Source organism: Ptychodera flava, chromosome 20 (genome assembly GCF_041260155.1).
Source record: "Ptychodera flava strain L36383 chromosome 20, AS_Pfla_20210202, whole genome shotgun sequence".
Lineage (NCBI taxonomy): Eukaryota > Metazoa > Hemichordata > Enteropneusta > Ptychoderidae > Ptychodera > Ptychodera flava.
The window spans coordinates 26,888,899-26,902,309 of NC_091947.1; the positions used below are offsets into that span (position 1 = coordinate 26,888,899).

At 34.0% G+C, this 13,411-nt stretch overlaps 1 protein-coding gene across 41 annotated transcripts in view; it reads left to right on the forward strand.

Annotated features, from left to right (window-relative positions):
- The window catches only part of LOC139120453 (myoferlin-like), a 137,903-nt gene that overhangs the window by 12,579 nt on the left and 111,913 nt on the right, over nt 1-13,411 (forward strand). The window lies entirely within an intron of this gene.

A 13,411-nucleotide genomic window follows, 5' to 3' on the forward strand; every position in this document is an offset into this window, starting at 1 on the left:
ATAATTGTGGCTCAAAGTAATTACACACGACACTTGGTAAAGCCAAGTCTTAGGGATTGAAATCTGTCTGGAGAGGCATGCTGATGACAATCATACAACATCCCTGAAACTATAGGAGAGAGAGAGTTTAAGTCACTGGGAATTAAAATGCAGTGCTTGACTTTTTGGAAATGTTAATCGTGACATTTCAGTGGAAGAAAGTCGTTTCTCTGTCAGCATCATGAAGACCACCATGTCAACCCTTTAAAGCCTCACGATCTTCTACAAGAGTTCATCTTTATCCTCATCACGTATCGCATCTCTAGTGATTAGCCTCAGCAAACCTACCTGTATAGCAAATCTTCCCATGGGAATTCACTTGATTTGCCAGCAGAAAGGAATTCTCAGAGCTCCACCATTTTTCACACAATCTTTTAAATTCAGTCAAATAAAATAGACCTAACAAACTTTTTTTTGAGGGAGGGATATTAAATCATGCAAGAAATTTGTAGGCAACAGAATTACAGTTACTCTAAACTGAGCCTAGTAATTTCAGTAGAGCACCAGCACAGATATTTTATTGTGCCAAGAATAGTCGACGTGTGATATTTTGTATCATTCTTGATCATCAAGCCATTTCCGACCTTTCTTTAACCCCGCTACATGCACTGGTAGTTTCACTCCTCCTGCAAAGCTTATACCTTCACATGTGACTTTGACTGAAGTCTAAAATGACAGTCGACGTTTTCTTGCAAATTTTGATGGTTCACCGAGAATAGGCAGTGTCTTGGTAAATGTCATCCGAGACAGGCGTATGATCTTGTCTTTGTAAATCTGTGGGAATTTTTATTTCATGGAAGTTGTACCCGACAGTGTGGCTTAAATCATATCAGAACCCTCAACATGGTTAAAGCAAATACTGAAGTGCTGTAGGAAACATTTTAAAACCTCCAATAAAGTTTCTAAACTTCACTTCCTGATCCAGCCTTTCTTCTCTTCCTGTTTACTCATACTGTGTATATAGTATGATGGTTTCATATGATAGCAAAAAGTAATGTAACTTTTCCTCAGAATCTATCAACATGTATGTATGTATGTATGTATGTATATATGTATGTATGTATGTATGTATGTATGTATGTAAGTATGTATGTATGTATGTATGTATGTATGTATGTATGTATGTATGTATGTATGTATGTATGTATGTATGTATGATGTAAGTATGTATGTATGTATGTATGTATGTATGTATGTATGATGTATTATGTATGTATGTATGTATTATCTAAACATGTATGTATGTATGTATGTATGTATGTATGTATGTATGTATGTATGTATGTATGTACTTACTTACGTACGTACGTATGTATGTATGTATGTGTGTGTATGTTTGGAATATTATTGTATAAACGCTTTGGATAAGGAAGCAAATATTTTGTCCTTTGGCAATATAATTTGTTAGCCTAGATCCTATTTGTTGCTTACGCCGTGTCGGAGGCACAGAGGCCGTAAGCGACGAATATAATCTAGGCTTAATAATTTGTGTACAAACAGTGGATAAGGATGGCATTGTAGAATTTAAGTTTGACATTAATATTATGGTACAATTAACTCAAGGATATCAAAATATTTGGAATAGAAATGTAAGTATTGTATAAATATATTGGATATCGATAAGGACGTATAGTGTAAGCATCTTGAATGATTGTAATGGTCACTTTCTTGGAGGAGTCATGATGTCCTGTACTCAGCTTTAATCAGAATGTAAAAATATAGACTGTTGAAAGGGGTCACACATTTCTGTCTGACTATAGGAAACTATTTTCAGCAATTTGTAAAGGCAAAAATATATTAGAATCATTAACGTATTGAGTATGAGTCAAACTGCAAACGGAGACCATATTAGGGTGACCCATCTTTTGCGCGTATTTCTGTTGTTTGTGAGTATCAGCTATTGTGAGACAAAGCGTCTATATATGGTGCCATCATATATTGTAAAGTTTATATTTGTGATTCTGTCATAACACGTGTAGGAATATTTAACAACATGCTGGTATGGAAAGGCAGAATTTCCATTACCTTAAAAGCACAGCAAATAGTTATTTATAGATGCTTTTGATAAGGAAAGCTATGATTATGTTGGCTGTGGATGCCGGTGGTGATAATGTCATGTCCTGTGTTGTTCCTGTGTTTTAGCTGTTCAACTAAAAGGTGACTCTTAGGGGGACCAGCAAAACCAGATACGCCCTTCCTGACCATACGCTCCCTCTGTATTTTGACACTTCATTGCATGTACTCTTACTGAAGCCAACTTCATCAGACCTCGTTGATACAGTCTTTTGTATACACATATTGTAGGCATTGAACCTGCAAGTATGTTTATCGGAAATAAACAGCTAAGTCTCATAAAAATTGTGCTGTCTCACCAGACTAGTTATAGCTGATAAACTTGTGGTTGCTCACTTGAAAATTAATTCTCTTGTAACAGGGGGTGTCAAGCCTTAATCTCCAGTGTACTTGCTGTAGGCATGGTTACCAAAGGTTGCATCTTTTTTATCAGATTTTCTGTTGTTCATGTCAAGATGAAACATTGTGGGTTCTATACTCAGTGTGTGTGTATCAGACACCCTATCAGTGAGGTTGAGTGAAACTGGCTGTAGTTTAGTTACTCACACCCACACTTCTTGCTGATGGTCCTCTGTGAGGACGTGGGTGTGCATGCCAATTTAGCATATCAACCTCTGATAACTTAGCCCAAAATTCTCTATGCTGAAGATGCTGATTTCATATTGGTGTTCATTTCTTATACCTCATTAAACTTGTATGAAGCAAGTCCCAGATCTTTGTGTACACCAGACTCCCCTTCACAATGATACTTAATAGCAATTTCCAGATGGACATACTGTATACAGCAAAGTGAAGCATGCTTTATAACAATTGAAGGGATTTTGGGACCTGTTGCCACAACTTGTTGTCCTTGAACCTACTTACTTTTTATGCAGAAAGACATCAGCAAGGGACTATGGGTAATTAAAACACATCCATGGCAAACTAATTGGGATTGACCTTAAAACTCCTCCCCTGAGGGAAGTTTGGAAGTGCAAAAATCTGTGCGTTTGACTTCAAAACTCCTCCCTAAATGAAAGTTGTATAATATAAACTTCCCAAAAAGATGACAAAATGCCAGAGAACTATATAGCAGACATTATTATATCATATGAATAATTGTTGGAGTTAAATTTCTTGCAGATTTTTGAAAAACAAACATTTCAAAGCTAAATGTGAACAGTGAGTGGGTATGGTTTTTTTCCATGATGCAACTGTTCCCCATTAATGGTATTTGATGCCAATTTGTGCATGACAATCAAAATGCAGATGATCCCCCCCGCCCTGATAAACAAATGAAATTCTTTCGTCATCATGTTGTAACTCTTCATAACCATGAAACTTTCACTGTGAGTTACTGCTTGGTATGAAGAAAAAAATTCTGAGATTAGGCAAAGAAAAAAAAAAAAAAAAAAAAAAAAAAAAAAAGATTGATTTGTTGCTGGTCATCACCCGCATCACTTCAAAGTTTGGGTGTCAACTCTATTTTTCCTGTTTTTCATTTGCCCTATGGAAAAAGGGAAAAATGTATCAAATTCCACAAAAAATGAAAAAAAAATTGAAAAAAAGATTGCGTCGCTGCATCATTTTTGCCACATGTCAATGACCAGAAGCAAATCTATTATTTGTTTTGGCCTTAGCCACCCGATGATGCATCTGAATTTTGTTTCTGTGATCATTCCAAACATGAATATATGTGAACAATCTGTTAGTAACGGTACCAGTACTATGGTGTAACTGTCTTCCAGTGTGATATAAACTTGCCTGTTATTTTACAACATGTACTTTTCTTGCAACAAGCGCACATCACAACAGAAATAAATCATAATTTTTTGTTTTTATCCAAAAAAAAGACATGCTTATTGTCACAAACTGGCAATTTTTATGATCCAACATACCAGTATCATTTTAATTGTGTAATTACCGTAAACAGGAATGAAAAAATGTGCTGGTTGGTATCCTATAATTTTGCATCAAACAAGCAAATATTCCATATGTCCTTAGTTTGTACAGTTGACCGTTTGTTTAACCCGCATGAGACTTAGAATTACTGTCGCCAAAACTTGATATAGTAGCATCCATGACTGTATGCGCTAAATTACCAATGACTAGTATAATCGCTCCACGGTTTTGCAATCTTTCAGAATCTGAAAATTTGTTACAAGGTTGAGGTCAGAAAGTGTGATCATTCATCACCCATATATGCTAGAACTATATGAAGTATAGAAAGGATCGAAAAAACAACTTTTTATGTCGATATTAGGTAATACATAACTAAAGGATCAATTATCTTAATGCATATTATGATTAATTACCCCGACCGCAAATTAATATTTGCCTGATAAATGCATAGTACATAGTAAAATTATTACTTTAGTCCCCTATTTTAAAAACGTTATATTGATTAAATACAGTGCGGTGTGAATGAAAGATGCATGAGGTAATTACATCATTCTCATCAAGATAAATATTTTTTTAATGAGTACCTGGAAAAGAACAATATCTATTGAGATGATTTTGTTTTAAAAGGGGCAAAGTGAAAGTGCTGTAAATAACATGACACATTAAAATTAAGCGCCTTTGAAAGATTGATGTAAAGTCAAAAGGTGTAGTTACACTACTGACAATAAATTAGAAAATTACATTTTCAGGAAGAAGGGTAATTTGTAGTGAGATGAATGTTTCCATTATCAATGTCAAGTTTGAAAACAAATTAGCAAGTTCAATTGCTGTAATTTTAAAGGTACACTAGTAGTGCTACATAAATAGCATTGTTGGGTGGTCCTCAAGCACCATTTGGATTATTGAAAATTTTGAAATTTAAATTTATATTAATGTTGCACAAATTCACATAGAGACATGTCCAAGTTTGTGCAACATTTATCCACAAATTATTATTGTCATGGTTTTGCTTTTACTTTTCTTCACAACATCTTTTCAGATTTCTTTGCAGTTTGATATGCAGTTAAACCAATACTGGCGTATTTTGATTGATGGCAAATCCATCTTATCGCCATTATTCAGCTTTAGCCCATATTTCTTCCTGCAAATGGAATATAAATTATTGTATTTTATGGTAGATCCACAGTCCTGAGAATTTATAAGAGTATTTGAACATAATGTCTTTCATTGTCTAAATGTTTGAATCGACTGAGCACAACATTATAGTAATTTATCACAAAGTGTAGGGTTAATATTCTGATTCTAGTCATCCATCCTCGTTAATGACTCTGTTGGGAATTGGGAGATAATGAAATTTCCATGCCTTAAGAATAAAGAGATGAGACGGAAGTCGGTCATCAGAGAAAGAGGTGTTTTGAACATTTCAGAGCCACATGACGGTGGATTCCATCTTCCATAATTATCATTGCATTATGTCATTCCTGCTTAAAACATTCCTTGCTGTCATTATTTCCTTCTTGCCAATCATTGCCCAGAACAACTCTGTACCTAGTTTTACTCAAAGATGTTGGTTCAAGGAATTGTTTATACCAGGGTAGTTCAACTGCCCACAGGAAAGTAGACTTGAAAGTGAGACAGGTGTTGCAGGTTCTACATGTTATGTAATCTTTTAAAGTACTTTAATTTGATGATAGGGAAGTGCTGGTAAAGTGATGGAAGTAACAACAGATAATCAACTTAAAAGATCAAACCGGCAGTGTATGTCTTTTGTTCTTTATTTCATCTAGTGCAACAAACTAGCATGAGTGAAGCTATTTTAAATACAAATATCACCCCAGGATATGTTAACAAAGTAATACACCTTTTTACTCAGCAATGGCATCTATGATTGAATCTTTAATAGACACTGAAACTCAATTAATCATCATTATTTTAACATGACAGTGTATATACTCAAAATAACAATTGTTAAGGTCTTGCCCAATTTAAGATGCTTGGATTCCCATAAAATAAAATATTCAATGTGCACAGATACACACACAAAGACAGAGAGACAGACACACACCGCTATAGATGCACATATGTGCATTGACAGAATATGCTACAGTAGTACTTCTTTTAAATATTTTTGCAGGTTATGACTTAAGATCATATTTGCCTCAAAAGTGAAAGACTAACATGTAAACTTTTGCTCAAACTTTCCCCAATTAAACATTCAACCATTTTCTCACCAGATCAAGCAGGGTCACAGTGCGAAGTTTGGTACCAGAGAAACAAAGTCCCTAACATACTGCTACTTGAAATTCAAAATGACTGCCATCCCTAGGTTAACTCCATGAGGAAAAATAAAATTTTCAATTTTCAAGAAACTTCGATGGCAAAATTTTTTTAAGTCAAAGAGCTTTAAAATGATCCCCAACAAGTGGTAGATCAGAAAAGAATTGTAAAAATTTGAGAGTCCAAATATCTCTTCCTGAGGCGCATTCTACCATAATACGTAAGATTAGAAATTCATAACATTCAACAATCCCTGATAGTACACATGCAGTTGTACAAATAAAGTAAGGATCAGATAGGAAACTGAAATAGTAGAATTGCAGGTCAATCAAGTGGTTACCATGACAACAAGTGACATAGCTATAAAGGCTATCGGAAATGTGGAAATGTATATCTTTATTGCTGTGATCATTTTCTAGATCTGGTGTGATACAAGTTTACCAAGCTCTATTTGATACTCCAGTCCGCAAATTGTTTTTAATAATGAAAGATCAAGAAACCTAAATTCTGTCATGTCAAGGATATTTTTCACATATTCTTAGTAGCTGCAATCTAACAACTGTATATTAGTGCTTAGTCAGCCTTTGAGCTTTCACATCGGTACATTTATTATATATTTGAGGATACTCTTCAGAATTTTAACCCATCTTAAAATTTTATGTACTTGAAATGTTAATTTGATATTCTGGGCACTTGCAAGAAAGATGTCATAATGTTTATAAACTTTTCTTATGACAAAGTTTTTGTACAGTGTTACTTTATTTGAAATGGGAAATGCATCTTCCATTTGCTTTAGGTATTTGGAACTTTTAATCCATGTTTATGAACTAAGTTTTCTACAATGAAAAACTATTTGTGCACTCTATATGAGTAAGAAAGTGAAACTGTCATTGCAAAGTAGACATTTGTTATGACTGTTCATCCCAATTTACATATGACTGTGCATTTACTTTGAGTGCTTAAGCTAATTTAAATGTGACTGTGCATCCTAATTTGCATATGAGCGGTCAAGCTTATTTGCATATGACTGATTGTGCCCCAAGTGGCATACCTTGGTATACATACGACCACCATGCCCTCAGAAGAAAATATTATTGGATAGATTAGATTATGTAGTCAAAGATCCATCCAGGTTTTATTAATTTGTCAATGCAAGATTAAAATATTGGTCAGCTTCACGTTTTAGCATGAGAAGTAGTTGTAAGTTATTAAAGTTGGTGAGAAAGAAATGTAAGTTATGCAAATTTATGCAAATCACCCAATTTCCTAACTTTTTTACCTTGTTTTCAACATTTCTTTACATATTATAAAAGAAAATGACGATTTTTTTGCAATTAAGTTCGAACATTTTCATTAAGAGATGCTTCAATCACTTTTTTAAATGTCACTCTTTCAACCTGCTGTTGAAAAATTAGAATAAATAATGCAAAAATTCTACATCAACTCTAGTTACAAATGAGATATTTAATTTTACAAAGTATTTTATTTTGACTTAAATCAATTCTTATCACCAATAGCAGAATTGAGATTTTCCACACCAAACTACACACAAGTGTACGTCCTGTTTACTGAATACAGGGTATTTTAACATGCTTACCAACAGAAAGTGCTCAAGTGACGGCATAGAAATAAAAAAACAATTATCAAAAGGTACAGCTATAGCCCGTAGTTGGAAATGTCATGCACAGGTGTCCATGTACCAGGTAGGCAATTACGAACAGGGGGAATAATGTTCTTTCTACAAACGGAGAGGCTTGCAGGAGTCGGTGCTGCAGAAAAGGAGAGTTAGCAAGGCTGCAAGTCATGCTTGAAGATTCTTAAGTGTTTTAGAATGATCCACTTGATGTGTTATGATTATGTGCAAGTTAATTACCCATTGATGAACAAAGAGACCCTTGAAGTAATTTGTTTGTAAATGATAAAATTAGGTTCTACAGAATTCAAATTGATTATTCAGAGCTTGATCATCAAAATGCGCCACAATCACCGGCAGGTGTTTATAGTTATGCCTTGTTGAATGGGAGGAATACAGTGTAAGATGAAAATGTAATATATACTCCATCCTTCCTTGTCTTTCATGCAAACACTCATGATTGTTCCTGGAGATATGTTTATTCTATCCGAGGAAGGGGAAAATGAGCATGAATTTTTGATGTCATTCAGTGAGTATCCCAAGATAGTACAAATAAATGCTGCACGCGTTCTCATGAAATATGAATGGGCATCTGTAGCAAGCTGTAGACTCATTAGTCTAGAGAAGAATCTGTTATTAAATACATACCGTACATCAGACAGCTTAGTTAGTGTGGTCACATGTAAAATATAGCACGAACAGATGTGAAACTGTCTTCATCACGATTCACTGGATTGAAAGTTTCATATAACCCTGAGGAAATTGAAAAGTTCACGGCAAACATAATTTAGGTAATGATTATCTTCAATTTCGGCGTACATTTTTGTAATAGATTCTATTTTTGATGTACATATATTTGGATTTTCAGTTGCTTTGAACATTTTATAGATGGGAAGGATTACATTTGCCTGACACTGCAAGTCAAAGCAGAATTTGAAAGTTTGCTTTATGCAGATTAGGAATTTGATTCATCTAATCATAATTAGCAGTGGTAATGAATTATATATAATGTACTTGATATTAGAATTAAAAGAAGTTTATTTGATGTCTGAATCAAAACAAGTTTATTTGATATTTGACTGAAACAAATTTGATATTTGAATGAATAATGTTTGATATATGAATTAAAGGAGTTGATATTTTAGTTTGACTTGATATTTAAATCAAACAAAATTTACTTGACTTTTGAATTAAATCAAGTTTACTTGATTTTTGAATTAAACGAGATTACTTGATATTTGAATCAAAACAAATTTACTTGACTTTTGAATTAAATCAAGTTTACTTGATATTTGAATAAAAACAAGGTTACTGGGTATTTGAATTCAGTTTCTACATATTGAATGTGAATTATCAGTTTGAATCCAGTCACAAAATAAGTAGCTGAAATGGTTTCATGGGATGGTACATGTATGACTTAATGGACAGGGTGTGGTTTTAACAATGACAGTATAACTATACACAAATGAGGATCAGGTCGAATACGTCTGTATAAAGGCAATGCTCTGTTGTCTTCTTATAAATGTCATATGTACCATTTATGATCACAATTTGTTAATTCTGGGATAACATAAACAGGAGAAAATCCAAAGAGTCATGCGTAATTTTCAAAGCTAGAACTTTAAAAACACTGCAGGTTGACAGTATTTGGGAAAATTGACCCCTGAACCATCTTTTGTACATGTTCTGTTTTTATTGAAAGTGAAGAAAAATATCTTTTCAGACTCATTGTATGTGTTAAATAACAGCGCACCTACCATTACCCGGTTATTAAACCCTGTACTCTTCATTGTACTGTCACATTTGCATGTATTATAGGAGTGAATCTTACAACAATGACTTTAAATATTTTCTAGCTATATCAACTGCTGGGTGACTTAACCATTAAACAAGCTGAATATTCCTCTTTTTTTGCCTATACTGTCTGCCGATGTCACATTTGAATGGTATCTTTTTCTTGTATTACCTTGTTAACATACGGTATAATGTATAATGAACTTGAAGCCGAAGTGCCAAAATTTAATACCTTCTAAACTTTGTCTGCAACACAAGTAAAATTTTCCGTTGCCACAGTCTATGCTCTCTCATGTCATATTGCAATCGCACTAACCTACAAATACCTTTTAGAAATTCGCAGGCTAGCTTTGTGCAGTCAAAGGTTAAATACGTTTTACCAAATTGTGAGCAAATTGTAGTATTGGATACTCTCAAAGGACCCAAACAAAAAACTTACAAGCATATATACATGTAAGAGTGATCTTCGCCAGCATGTGCTTTTCACAAGGTATCGGTTCACACTGCATCCTCAGTAAATTGTTACCCTGCAGGTGCTGTGTTGCAAGTACCCAGACTGAAAGATTCACCACTGAGTCTTCCAGTCTATACAAAAATTCTGCCGCATAAATAAAAGTTCCCCGCCCTCTCTAAAATAATAATGTCATTCTTGACTAGCTAAAGAGATACATGTATCACAAAAGCGGTCATGTAAGAATGTACAATCTCAGATGCCGTTGTTCATATATTTTGACAATCGATATTGCAATTTTCTAGTACACACAATCCCAAAACAGGAACAACACAATCAAAACCAATTTTAAGATAATATACAGATAGAAAAAAAAAATGTAAGCGTATATCTGATCAGCTTTGATTATTTCGAATTGGTCAATCCAAATGACAGGAAATGAAGGACATTCTTTCCAAAGAGAAATTATTTGTTAATCACCAAGAAGATTAATTGCCCATACAGCAAGTAGTCAAGATTCCTGTTCAATACCATAGTTGAAAATTATCATACCTGCCAGGACAGTATCTTTCCCCATCAGCCAACTCGGTGAAAAGGGTATTGAGCCAAAACCATCGTATTCCATCCAACTGGCTTGGTCTGTTCCAACAGCTATTAGTCCATAAAAATCATTCTTACAGTATCTATGACTTCAGGGGCCTTCAAATGTTAAATTTTTTGTTAAAATGTGCCAAATGGGACATATTGTGCTTAACAAACTTGACCTGATGGTGAAATTAGAACTTGGCAGAAAAGGGTTAATACTAGAAGTGATATTATAGAGTTGTACTGGTAAACTAAAAGAAAACTTAGTTACACCTATTTAACTTTGCAGTCAAGAAGAAAAAACTGGCGTATCAAAACCAGATCAGGGAATAACCGGATGTGTATACCATTTCCTAAACATTATTGTAAAAAATCATTGTATTTATAGTTTCATTTATGTGATTATTGATTGTAATATTGATTATTCATATCCCACTCATTGCATGTATTTTTATCCTGAATATGCAGAGAACTTAGGAATATCAATATTATTCCACAATGAGCATCCATGCAAGCAGTGGAATTTTGGCAAGCATTTGTGCAAGGATTTGTAATTGAAATTGCTGTAAACTTTGTTTTTTTTTCAGCCAATGTCAATTTTTAGCAAATTTTGCTAAATCTGTCAATTCACTAATTTATGGTATGAGATGTCACAAATTTAAACTTTTCCCTGTGTTTGCCGTGGTTTAAAAGGATGCCTTTCGTAGCTAAATTGAAAACCTGGTGATTGCAATGAAAATTCTAAAAATCTGGAAAAAAAACATGCATTTCGTTCACGCTGTTTTATAGTAACTTGGTGTTTTGAATTTCACATTGTTTTGAGAGTCAGCATAAGTGTGAAAATTGCTGGCTGTACAGATATATTGATAGTGTTTTGATTGTAATTATTGATATCATCACGAAGGGTTGGAATCCCTGCTGGTACTTTTAATATTTGTACTCCATGATAATATTAAATCAATAGGAAATACGGTAGAAGCTGCGGATATTGAAATGTAATAGGAGAACAATAATTGGATCTTGTCTTTGTAATGAAGATTTTAATTTCCGTGAGCAAGTATATTATATTTGTCTCTTCCCTATAACACCATTACTTATTTCTTATGATGATTATGATATTGAAATAATATATAAGAGACCTATGGAATGATTTTATAGTGAAATAATGCAACTCCAAAAGAGAAGTGACAAAGGGCATGTACAAGGAGTCATGACACTGAAAAACCATGAAATAAAGATGTATGGTCCTCATGGCATTACAGGGAATGTCAGGTGTTTGGAAGCCCTGCACATGGAGACGTGTGACACCTGACATATATCAATCTGTGAAGTCTTCAGTAGGAAGAACTTAGGTCACATTTAGAAGACGACTTCTATCATTGATATATTCCCTTAGAAGAAGCCTCTTCATACTTAGTCAATTTGATATTTGCTGTAAAGAAGTTGATCTGAATGAGACAGTTATGAAATCAGACTGAAAATATTGCCAGTGAAAGATGAATATACTTTTGATTGAATCTTGCAGCTGATGTAAGACTAATGAAAGTTTATTAATGTGAACAGGGATACATTAGGTCTTTCATAACAATTTATTCAAAGCAGTATGCAAATTAATACTACTCAGTGAGACTTGTAGTATCGTATAATGATATACCATCACATTGTGATTAAAATTTGATATTTTGGGAAATCTGATAACAATGTGTCAATTTTCCCCATTCTGATGTGTTTGATGTACTTTGTCCTAGTTACTGTACGGAATATATGTTATACAAGATTATCGTGTATACATATCTTGTCCACAAGGATAGATTACCCATATGAAAGTACCTGTAATTAGCCAACAGAATTGGATCATATGTCGTTACTGTCCTTTCTGAACTTTAGCACACTTGTAAAACACATGAGACAAAAAATATTTAAAGTTGACACTAAATTTGCATATTTTTTAGTCCTTCGAAACTGTTACAGTCTAATTTATCCCAACAAAGTACTCGGTAAATTTTTCCAAATTACACCCATTTGACATCAATATCCTGCACTTGTTCCCAGTTTGCCTTTTCCAACAGTTGCTATTTATGGGCCACAGGTCAACAAGGCATTACTTATGAATAAATTGGTACACTACCAGTGATACGACTTTTCTCTTTCTATTGCATATCAGGTGTGACAGCTTGTATAAAACTTGGCAAATATGTATCCGATATCCTCTGTTTGTCCGTTCAGTAATCATTAACATATAGATAACAGGGTAAAATCCAGAAATTATATTTCACATTCCTCAGGGATATTTTCTAATCAAATAGAAGTAGGTACAGTATTTGCATTCACTGTGTTATCTCTGTGTCTTGTGATCATCCCAGGAGAGTTGCAGTGATGTCATAGAATGAAAATTACCCTGTAGTGAAAGTAATTTGTCGGCAATGATAAAATGTATCACCCCCACTTCTAACACTTATCATACTAGCGTAGACAGGCTCACTCTGATAGGTGTGTCCTTGATATTGATAACAATGGAAGTCAATCAAGTTATTACCCTAAGGGGAATGCTTAATCTCTATGACTTTGATATCATGACCTTGAACATTATCCGACATGTGAATGATAAATCGTTTTGACTGACATTGGTTGTGGATGTTAAGTTTCTGAGTGAAATATGAAAGAGAACAGCTTCTATC